The sequence below is a fragment of the Phalacrocorax carbo genome, chromosome 8 (assembly GCF_963921805.1).
Source record: "Phalacrocorax carbo chromosome 8, bPhaCar2.1, whole genome shotgun sequence".
Lineage (NCBI taxonomy): Eukaryota > Metazoa > Chordata > Aves > Suliformes > Phalacrocoracidae > Phalacrocorax > Phalacrocorax carbo.
This window is the reverse complement of record NC_087520.1, coordinates 35,355,001-35,364,283: the sequence shown is the minus strand read 5'-3', so window position 1 is coordinate 35,364,283 and position 9,283 is coordinate 35,355,001. Positions and strand designations below refer to the sequence as shown.

General features: G+C 44.4%; 1 protein-coding gene across 2 annotated transcripts in view; it reads left to right on the top strand.

Annotated features, from left to right (window-relative positions):
• Positions 1 to 1,383: 1,383 nt before the first annotated feature.
• The window catches only part of GARRE1 (granule associated Rac and RHOG effector 1), a 60,673-nt gene continuing 52,773 nt past the window's right edge, over positions 1,384 to 9,283 (top strand). Inside the window, exon 1 of one of the 2 annotated variants that reach the window (XM_064459558.1) lies at positions 1,384 to 1,474. The gene's annotated coding sequence lies outside the window, so the exon portion shown is untranslated. Of the gene's footprint in view, positions 1,475 to 8,591; positions 8,612 to 9,283 lie in introns of those variants that run through there. The other variant, XM_064459559.1, reaches the window with a different exon arrangement.

Sequence of the window (9,283 nt, the reverse complement as noted above, 5' to 3'; positions counted from 1 at the left end):
CTCAGGTATCTCTTAATTTGAGGACTAAATTTATGGGAAGAGATGTGCTTAGTAGACATGCAAGAATCAGAAAAGTTCGGAGGGAACACACTGATGAGAAGCCCAGTCTGCCAGCAACCATCTGTCACAGAGAATGAAACAAAGCCACATATTGCTCCTAGGCAGCTCCCCACAGATACTACTTGAGGACTATTTCTAGCTTGTGGCTAGAAGGTGTCCAATAAATTGACAATTTCACTTCTTCCCACAGAGTTTTCTGATTAGCAGCGCTGAAACTAGTGGAAATTACTGTTATTTTCACTTCATTACTATCATATCCAAGTGTGTGGGTGTGCAGGTTTCTTTTTGGGGCGTGGGGGAAGTAGAGCCAGATGATCAGATGCACAGCCCTGTAGACAAAATTTTTGCTTACATATATTCCAACAATTTTTAACTACTCTTTTACTATTACACGTTACCTTATTTTCTAACTATTTTCTAACTATTATCTAACTTATTTTCTAACATTTTTTGTATGTTATTAAATGCTTGTTCCATTTCAAATGTAAGATTCTAAATAAGCCTTGGAAATAAAAAATAATCACTTTCTAATAAGACAGGATTAACAGAAGACTATTTCTATGGAAATAGGATTTGAAAGCACATCATATTGCACAGCAAACTTTTCTGCATGAAATCTGCATTAAGCCTGATAAATAGTAACAAACCAGTTTAAACTCACACAGCAAAGCCATTATAGACCAGGCCTGTTTCTGAACAATTCGTAAAGCTGGTAGCACCATGACAATTATGTCAAAGGGATCAATTTGAGACAGTTTTTGTGCATTTTAGATAAATGGGTTTATTTGGGAATTAACAGCAGTGTTGAATTCTGCAGTTTCTACAGCTAGTGATTTTGAATGGAAGAGCAATACGGTACTTTGCAGGTGCCACTGGTGATCTTCATCACGAATTGCTCTACTGAGGAAGGACACTGCGCCTGGCCATAAAACAACACAATGAGAAACCTCATAATTTCAAGCACATATAAAATATACACTGATTTCCACCCCCTCCCAACCCCCCTTCTCCCCTTTTCCTCTGCCTGGCCGTCCCTCACCCTCGTTCCCCTGCACCCAGCGCAGCCGGGGCCCGTCCCGGGCGGTCCCTGTTACCCCCTCCCTGGGACAACCCCGCCCGTGCCTCGCCTCACACCCGTGGCCCTGGCGACACCCCCGCCCCAGGGGACCCCCGGTGCCGCCGCTGCCCGCCCCCTGCTCCTCCTCGCTCCCATCGCCTCCCGCCCACCGCCCCCTGCCCTTCCCTCACCCCTTCGCCGGCGGCCGCCCGCCCTCTCCCGCCTTCCCCTTCCCGCTGTCACTCGCGGCTCCGCCCGCCCCCTCGCCCAGCCCCTCCCCGGCGCCCGGCGGAGGAGCCGCCGTTTCCGGAGTACACAGAGCGGGGCTGGCCGCGCGGCGGGGGCTGTCGCGGGCAGGTGAGTGAGCGCCGCCGAACCCCTGATCCCGCCGGCCCGCCGGCCTTCCCCCGGCCCGGGCTGGCCCGGGTTGGCCCCGGCTGCTGCCTGCGGGCGCCGGCGGGCCGGCCGGCAGCAGCCCCGCAGCTCAGCCGGCGGGGCCCTGGCGGTGCGAGGCACCGGGCTGGCATGGAGTCGTTACCGCCGCTCCTCCCTCCTCGGGCGCCTGAGGGGGACGGGGCGGCGGAGGAGGGCAGCCGGCGCCCTGCGGCAGCTCGGGGGAGCCCCCTGGGCCGCGGCGGGGGGCGCCGGCGGTGGCTGGGAGGAGTCGCCGGCGGCGTCTGGAGGAGCCCCGGCCGGGGGGAGGGCGGCGGTGCCCCGGGGCGCGGCCCGGGGATTGTCTCCGCGCTCCCTCGGCGGGGCCGCGCCGGGCCGGCCCTGTGGCGGTACGGCGGGGGCAGCCTCGGTACGGCGGGGGCGCGCAGCTCGGGGCGGTGGCGAGGCTGCGGCCGCCCCTTCCCGCCGCCGTGACCCGTGTGCGGGCAGCCCGGGGAGCGCGGCGGGTCCGGGACTGCGCCTGCGGGAATTCCTGCGCACCTTCCTGCTAAATAGTGACCGAGGGCCGCCCGGGCGCCAGCCTGCCCCGGCCCGGCAGCGAGACCCCTCCGCGGGGGCCTCGCCTCAGGGCGGCGCGGCGCTGCCCCGGCTCGGCCCGGTGGGGCGGCCGCGCGGGCCTCCCGGGCGGTGCCGGTGGGACCTGCCCCTCCTTGGGGGCTGTCACGTCGGCCTCCCGAAAGCACACCTCGTCACGCAGCTCGCGGGGGGTTTCTGGGCGCCCCCGACCCAAAGGCCTGCGGGGCGGTGCGCCTCCCGCTTGGCGGCCACTGCAGTGGGCTGTGCTCCTATGGATTTTTCACCTGATGCTAACTGGAAGTGCTGTTTTTTGCTATCTAGCCTTCTGCTTAGTGCATTGAATGCATATGGTAACTGCAAGCAGAAGAGGGTAACTCATTTTGGGCTGTAGCTTGAAACTTCACGAATATACCTTTGCTTCTCCCTCCCTGAGGCGTTTTATTGTTTGAATGGAGAGGAAATGTTGTGGTATACATTGTCAGGTGGATGTTGGCTTAGGAATTTGAAAGAAGTTGAAAGATCTTGTTTGTTTGTTTTATGTGAAGTTATAAACCTTATTACAGGTATAAATCGGCCATTATTATTGTTGGTTTTATAGAGGAGCAGGTGTCTGGGTGTCCTGAAGAGTGGCGTACGTCAGTCGTGTGTAGCTGCATTAAACTGCTTGGCTTTTCAGAGTCGGTCAGTCCATGGCTCCAGAGGTGCACGCAGGTGGCAAAAGGTTGAGGCTTGGTTCCCAAAATGGCACTGCATCTTGTAAGTGCTGGTGTGGCTGTTGGATCACCTTGAATCTAGAGTTGGGGAAAAGGTCGCTGTGGATTTTAATGCTATTGTTGGTTATGTTTCTGTTTTCTCAGCCCAGCACTGTCTCGCAAAGGGGCAGTGGTGCTCTTAAGAAACTGTTGTATTTTTCTGTGGGCAACGTGCAGCTGAAGCTCCTGTATCCATCCCGTTCCCTTACCTCTCTGAGGTGTGTGGTACGTGTTGTGTAGCTCCCAGCCACCTGGAGGTTTTGGCATGCAGCTCATGGGATCGGGAGTGTTGGATGATATCAGTATGTGCACAGGGGCTGTTTGTGTATTGTGGGTATCAATGTGATTTTGCATTTGGCTGGTGTCTTCTACTAGGCGATGTTTCTACAGAAGATAAACTGGCCCTTCTTCTGTTACAAGTCGCTATTTTTCCAAGTTCAGCACTTGCACAAGGTTTTTTCTTCCTTTGTTTTCTGTTCTGCACTTTCCTTCCTAGGAGGAAGGACTTTCTAAGTGTATAATCTATGGTTGTGAAGAAGGTGTGTTTCAGGACAACATATGCATTTCCAGTGCTTTATGGAACCTTTGAGGTGCGAGGAACCAGGCTGGAAGCAGCATGGAGGTATTGCTCCCCATGCATCTTGTCGTACTGCTTCCTAGGTCAGTGTTGGACATAAATCCTTCTGTTGGTGTTTCTCATTCTGAATCAGGAGTTACTCAGGGGTGCTGGGAAACTAGAAGTAAAGCATACAGAAAATACTTTTCTAGTTGAAATTAGATTCTGCGACTCTGGAATTTGATTAACAGGTAAATAATCCTTCATACAGAGTAATATGAAAATATCTGCTACAAGTGTTTAAAAGAGAAGTCTAGTTTTCTTCCACTTCTTAGGCATCAGCTTGTATTTGATCACTTGAATCTTTTTCCTCTTGATCCTTATTTTTCTGTGGTGGGTTTTTTTCCCTGCTGTCTCCGACCTGGGAGCCTCTTTCCCCACTATTTATTTCCAATACCTCTGCTTCCCTAGCATACAAATGAAGGCCAGTTTTTCTTCGCAGCTGAACAACTATATTTCTGATGTCCTATAAGGTATAAGTAACCTTCCCTTTATACCCTGAATTGACTGTAGTTTTAAGTGCTGCCACTTGCCTCTTGTTACTCAAAACAGGTTTGTGTCAAGAGAAATTGTGCTGCTGCTTTTGTTTATATAGTAGTGTTGTAATAGGAAAAGACTTGTTCTTGGTACAATGAATGCTAGTACACCAGAAATCCTGCTAATGATAGTGATTAATGGGTACTGCTCAAAATAACTATCACTGCTGATATGACTAATTGTGCTTCATGAAAAGAGCTGCTGATTCCCAGTAATCTCAAGGTGTTTCTGCAGTTTTAGAGAAATGCCTGATCTGTGCAGACAGTCAAATGCACAGTGAAATGCGGAACTTGCAGTGAAGCATGGCAATTCTTTAAGAGCTTGCTGCTGCGCTGCAAAACCACTTGGGGCTGAAAATGAAGAATATCTTCTTGTGGTTACTGTAGGTAGATATAATATTATTACTGGAATTGGATGCTAGCCAGAGCAACACCCTACATGTTGCAAACAATGCCAGGGTATTGTTAGTAGCTATAGAAGGGGTTTTATATCATACATGAAAGATGACATTTCCAGTAGCATGGGTAACCTCATCACAAAACATTGTGCTGGGGCTGGCTCAGAGGGCAACTGGCTCTGCTAGGCTTGAGAAAATCTGCCTTATAATCACACCAGTCTTCCTCAAGGTTGGTGATATGTCTGGATTAGTGTCCCTTAACCTTCATTGGCCTTTGGGTAACAATCATTTATTAGTAACACGCTCCAGGCAATCTTGTGCTCTCCAGGCAATATCATAGTCTAGGTTCTGTTTAGATTTTGTACATATTGTGGTTGAAAGCAGCACTGGAAGCTTATATAGGACTGCAGATCTAAACCGTAGAATGTGCTGTTTCTTGATATCTGTAAAATCTGAAGTTCTGCGTGGTAGGATGGAAAAATGCTTTGGAAGTGAAGTAAAATTTGTTAAAGATGGGTTCCAAACTCACTGGGAAGAAGCTAGTAGTAGTTCTGTTTTGTTGTGCCTCTGGTTTTGTGTGGGTTTCTTCTCTTCTGCTCTTTGTGTACCTCAGGATAATTTTGTGGCAGAAGGGGTTTAGACATTCATCCTTTTTGCCCCCAAAGAAACCATTAAGGTGTGTGTGGGGAGCAGGAGGCACTAGTTTCACAAATACTGCTTTACAGGTTAATTGCAGATTTTGTCTGATATGATTCCAGTCTTCTAGTGTTCTGTGAATAAATCATTTTGGTTCAGTCCTTGAATTTTGCCAAAACCATAATTAAAAAAAATAAGAAAAAAGAAATTTTTTTTCTATGAAAAGATGACATTGGTGCTAATGGTGTGTTTCACTTTGAAGTGCTCTAATGTAACAAGACAAATTGAGAACTGTGATCTTGAAATATCAATCTTGTCTTACTTGCTGCAATTAATGAAGATTAGTGTGTTGATTACTTAAGATAAATTTTGGGGGATTGATCTGTGTGGTTCTATTAAGGCCATAAACTTCGCATGAGGCAAACTGACTTCCAGGGGCCTGGGTTAGAGCAGTCCTGAAGTACAAGAGAAAGAAGGGAGGTGGGAAACAGCAGAACAAAGGGTCTAGAAATGTTGGTTAAGCTTTGAAGAATGAAAGAAAAGGGCTGAAGAGGGCAATGTGAAGTACTCCAGGTGTGGCTGAGATGTCTTTGAGTGAAGATCAGTATGGGTGTATCTGAGGTGGGAGTAACTGAGGCTCTGTGAGGCTTTCAGGCATGTTCGAGAGCCTTTATGGCAAGTCAGACGTTTTTGCAGCTGTGGTATTGCATGCCATCAGTGGTACACTGGCCTCAGTCTAATGATAACATATGGCAGCTTATCAGGGCAAGCACTTATTACAACTTTTTATTAAAACAACTCAAGTTTGAAGTGGGATATTCTAGGGCTTTGCTTTGATGAACTATCTTCACGGAGGAAATACTCTCCCTTCTAAGGGAAACCCTCATAGGAGAACATGGTAGTGCTAGTAGATAGAATTTTTGCTGTATTAGCTAAAAGGCAAAACAAACTTCAAAAAGTTTTTGCTGTAAAGTAGCTGTCCAAGTTGTGTTTTTTTTTTTAATACATTTTACCTTGTGTGTTTTTACTGTTAGGGTCACATCAGAAAAAAAAATTCTTAGGAAACATCTTTATAATACCTCCCTGAATTGTGACCAATTCCTGCATATGTTCTTAGTAAAATTTTCTCCTTGAAATGACTGATGCATATTTTCTGTCTTAAGCTAACTAGATTTTTTCATTGTCTTGCAACATAGCTGCTTTCCTTCTTTGTGGTCTTTTAGTTTCTTGCTTTTTTAACAGTTTTATGCTTTTTCAAGTGTTTAGGGTTTTTTGGTCAGTGTGACTCTTTGTTTTGTTTTATCTAGTCATGTTTCAGTGGGGTACTTGTCATATGCTAATGTTCTCTGGTAAGCATTTCTGTACAATAGAATAGCATTGTAAAAGATTATTTGGAAAATTTCAACAGTAAGATCCCTCCACCACCTTATCAGCCACTCCTCAGGATTAGATATTCTGGTTTTGTCTTTCCTAAACGTGTGTTGGTTAGAAAGTTACAAGGAAACATGTCAACTGGTTGTTTAGTAATAGTATTTTAGGTGTGATTCTTGTTTAGTTGTGCACTCATAGTTGACATTTAAAAGGTACAGCCCAACTGCAGAAAATTTCTCACAGGCTCTGTGAGGTGTACTCTGCAATTTGGGAATGGAACAAAACTCCTCAACTGAAAAAGTTTCTGAATGTAAGGGGAAGTTTGTTTCCTTTGATAGAAATAATAATATTTACCTTTGATTCTTTAATGCTTTATTCTAACGTGCTGTGTTTTGGGAAATTTAAAGCGGTGTGTGTTATGTCTTATAGAGGAGAGGGTAGGAGAAGAGTAGGAAAAAGGGAGTTTGATGGACCTTTTTTCCTCTGGTCCACAAGCATCCCTAGCGTGATTCATTCGTGCAAGAGTTATTTAGCAATGAAATATATCTTTAATCCTGTCAGTAATGGAGTGTTTTTAGTTTCCCAGGTAGATTGCCTCACTGTGATAACTTGGTGTGTTTGTGAGTTTCTTGATGGTATTGGGAATTCCTCTGGATTTACTGGGGTAAAATTAGATCCTTTGAAGCATGTCCACATGGTCTGTCTGATACCAGGATATTCAAAGCAATGTTCCTAGGGTTTTTTGTTTGTCTGTGAAAGTTGAACTTCCTGTTCTTCTCTACAGATTCTAGAACTTGGCTGGTTGTGCCTTACAAGAACAGTTTGAGTCCAAGCACAAGAGCTTCCCCAGAGAAAGATAAAGCACCTGAATGTCTACAGCTCACATTCCAGAAAAATCTGGACATTTTTAAGTGTTGCTTCCTAAGAGTCTAAGTATGAGGTAATATTTTAAAAAGTTCCTTAAAAATACTTGAAGCCAGCAATCTCACCCTGAAGAAGCTAGACATTCTTTTTACGTGGCCCAGCATATAACAGAAATGCTGAAAACCAGGGAAAGCTGTAGGAACTAGAAAGGACAGATACAGAAACACTCTTGTTGAAAAACTTTCTGTCTGCATCCTCACAGCTTGAGTAGAAGACTGGATGTTACAGGGGAGGGATCGCTTTGGGTAAAGGTAATTCTATGCCAGACTCCAAAAGATTTGAGGAACATAATCTCTTTCTGTTGAGTATTTCAAAATTTTTCTCAGAATGCTGTTTGCAAGTCTTGCACCAGACGGCATTATGTAGGAGGAGGAAGAATACAAGGAGGAAGAGGCTACCTAAAAATTTCATTCTTCCAGATCTGTATGTTCTTCTGCATGCATCTTGCAGGGTAACTTTGATATAGAATGAGTTTGTCATCTCCAAATGCTCAGAAGAAATCGTGTTTGTTAAATCAAGGTGAAAATGAATGCAGGTTCTTATCATTTGTTAAAGGCATCTGTGTTTAGTAAAATATGGAAGGATCCTGAGGAGAGGAGATTTTTTGGCAGGAGGGAAGACCAGCAATATTGCCTGCTGTTGAGTGGTCTCCAGTTCTTTGTCCAAGCAGGAATTGAAGGCCAAGTAGTACAGAATACTGTGTAAATATGTTGTTACAGAATCCAACTTCATCAATGCATGTTTCATAGCTCCAGAATAAACTTTATTTAGCCTCTTACCAAAGACCTAGTTAGATATTTGTGATTTTTTTGGCTAACAGTTTCAAATATTAAAATAATAAGGTAACAAGATACACCCATTTTCCTACATGATATGCAGTGTAATCAGAACATTAATATGGTGCTGAAAAATAGGTCTGCCATCATTTAGAAAAGCTAAAATCTTTCATTTATTAAAAAGAGAATGAAAAATGTAAAATTTAGTAGTGATCAGAATTTTGTTTTACTAAGTTCGGTTCTGAGTAGTGCAAATGAAATTAGCTAGACTGGCAGGTTGCTGCTGTTTGTCGGTAGGAAAGCAGAGTGGATGCTCATACATTCTTCGTCTACAGAGAGCAATCTGGGTGTACTTTACTAACTCATAGTGGAGTACAAATGAACCGTCTTTCTACCAGTGTAGATACACAAGTTATGATACAAGCAAGATTAAGGTTTTGGTGGTATTATAATTTGTACTTTTGTTTTAGCTGTTTTTGAAGAGAAGTTGCTGAAGTTCGTGTATAGAAGAGCAAGGTAGGTTAACTGAAAATTAAATTTCCTAAATTAATGCAAGTGTGAGTGGACTTTTAATTCTGTGGCTTATTTTTCTTAAGAGACTTCCATGCTGATGAAAACTATATGGGGTGCTGGAAGTAAATGCCAATCAGAACAAAACCCTGAAAAAAAGAGCACATATTCTTATTGGGAATATGCTTGGCTCTGTATTAAAATGATGGAAGAGTCCTTACTCAAACAGCTTCCAGTTTTTCTGTCTGTCTTGTGGTGCTTTCAGGAAGAGAGTGAAAACATTTTCTCTTGAGCAATCCTATTAGATCTCATAATAAACTACTTTGCCTAACCATTGCAATAATTGCCACGGCAACAGATTGTGATGTTGAATTCAGCACTTTGACCTCATTTCAGGTCCAAAGAGGAGTAAGTATTGTAAAGTTTTTCACAAGTTACTATGAAATAACTTTGGTAATTAGCAAACTTCATATAAAATTTGGCCATGTTCACACAGAATTGTTCACAAGTTCTTCTTAGCAATGATATTCTACAGATCCAAGTTACCAACCCTAATTTAAATGTTATCTTTCATATAGTATTTGGTCTTAAAACTGAAATAGTAATTTGGGTCATGGGACAGCATATGGTCTAGTTTGGCAGTCTTCGGTCAAGTGCACTTACTGCTTTATCTGTGTG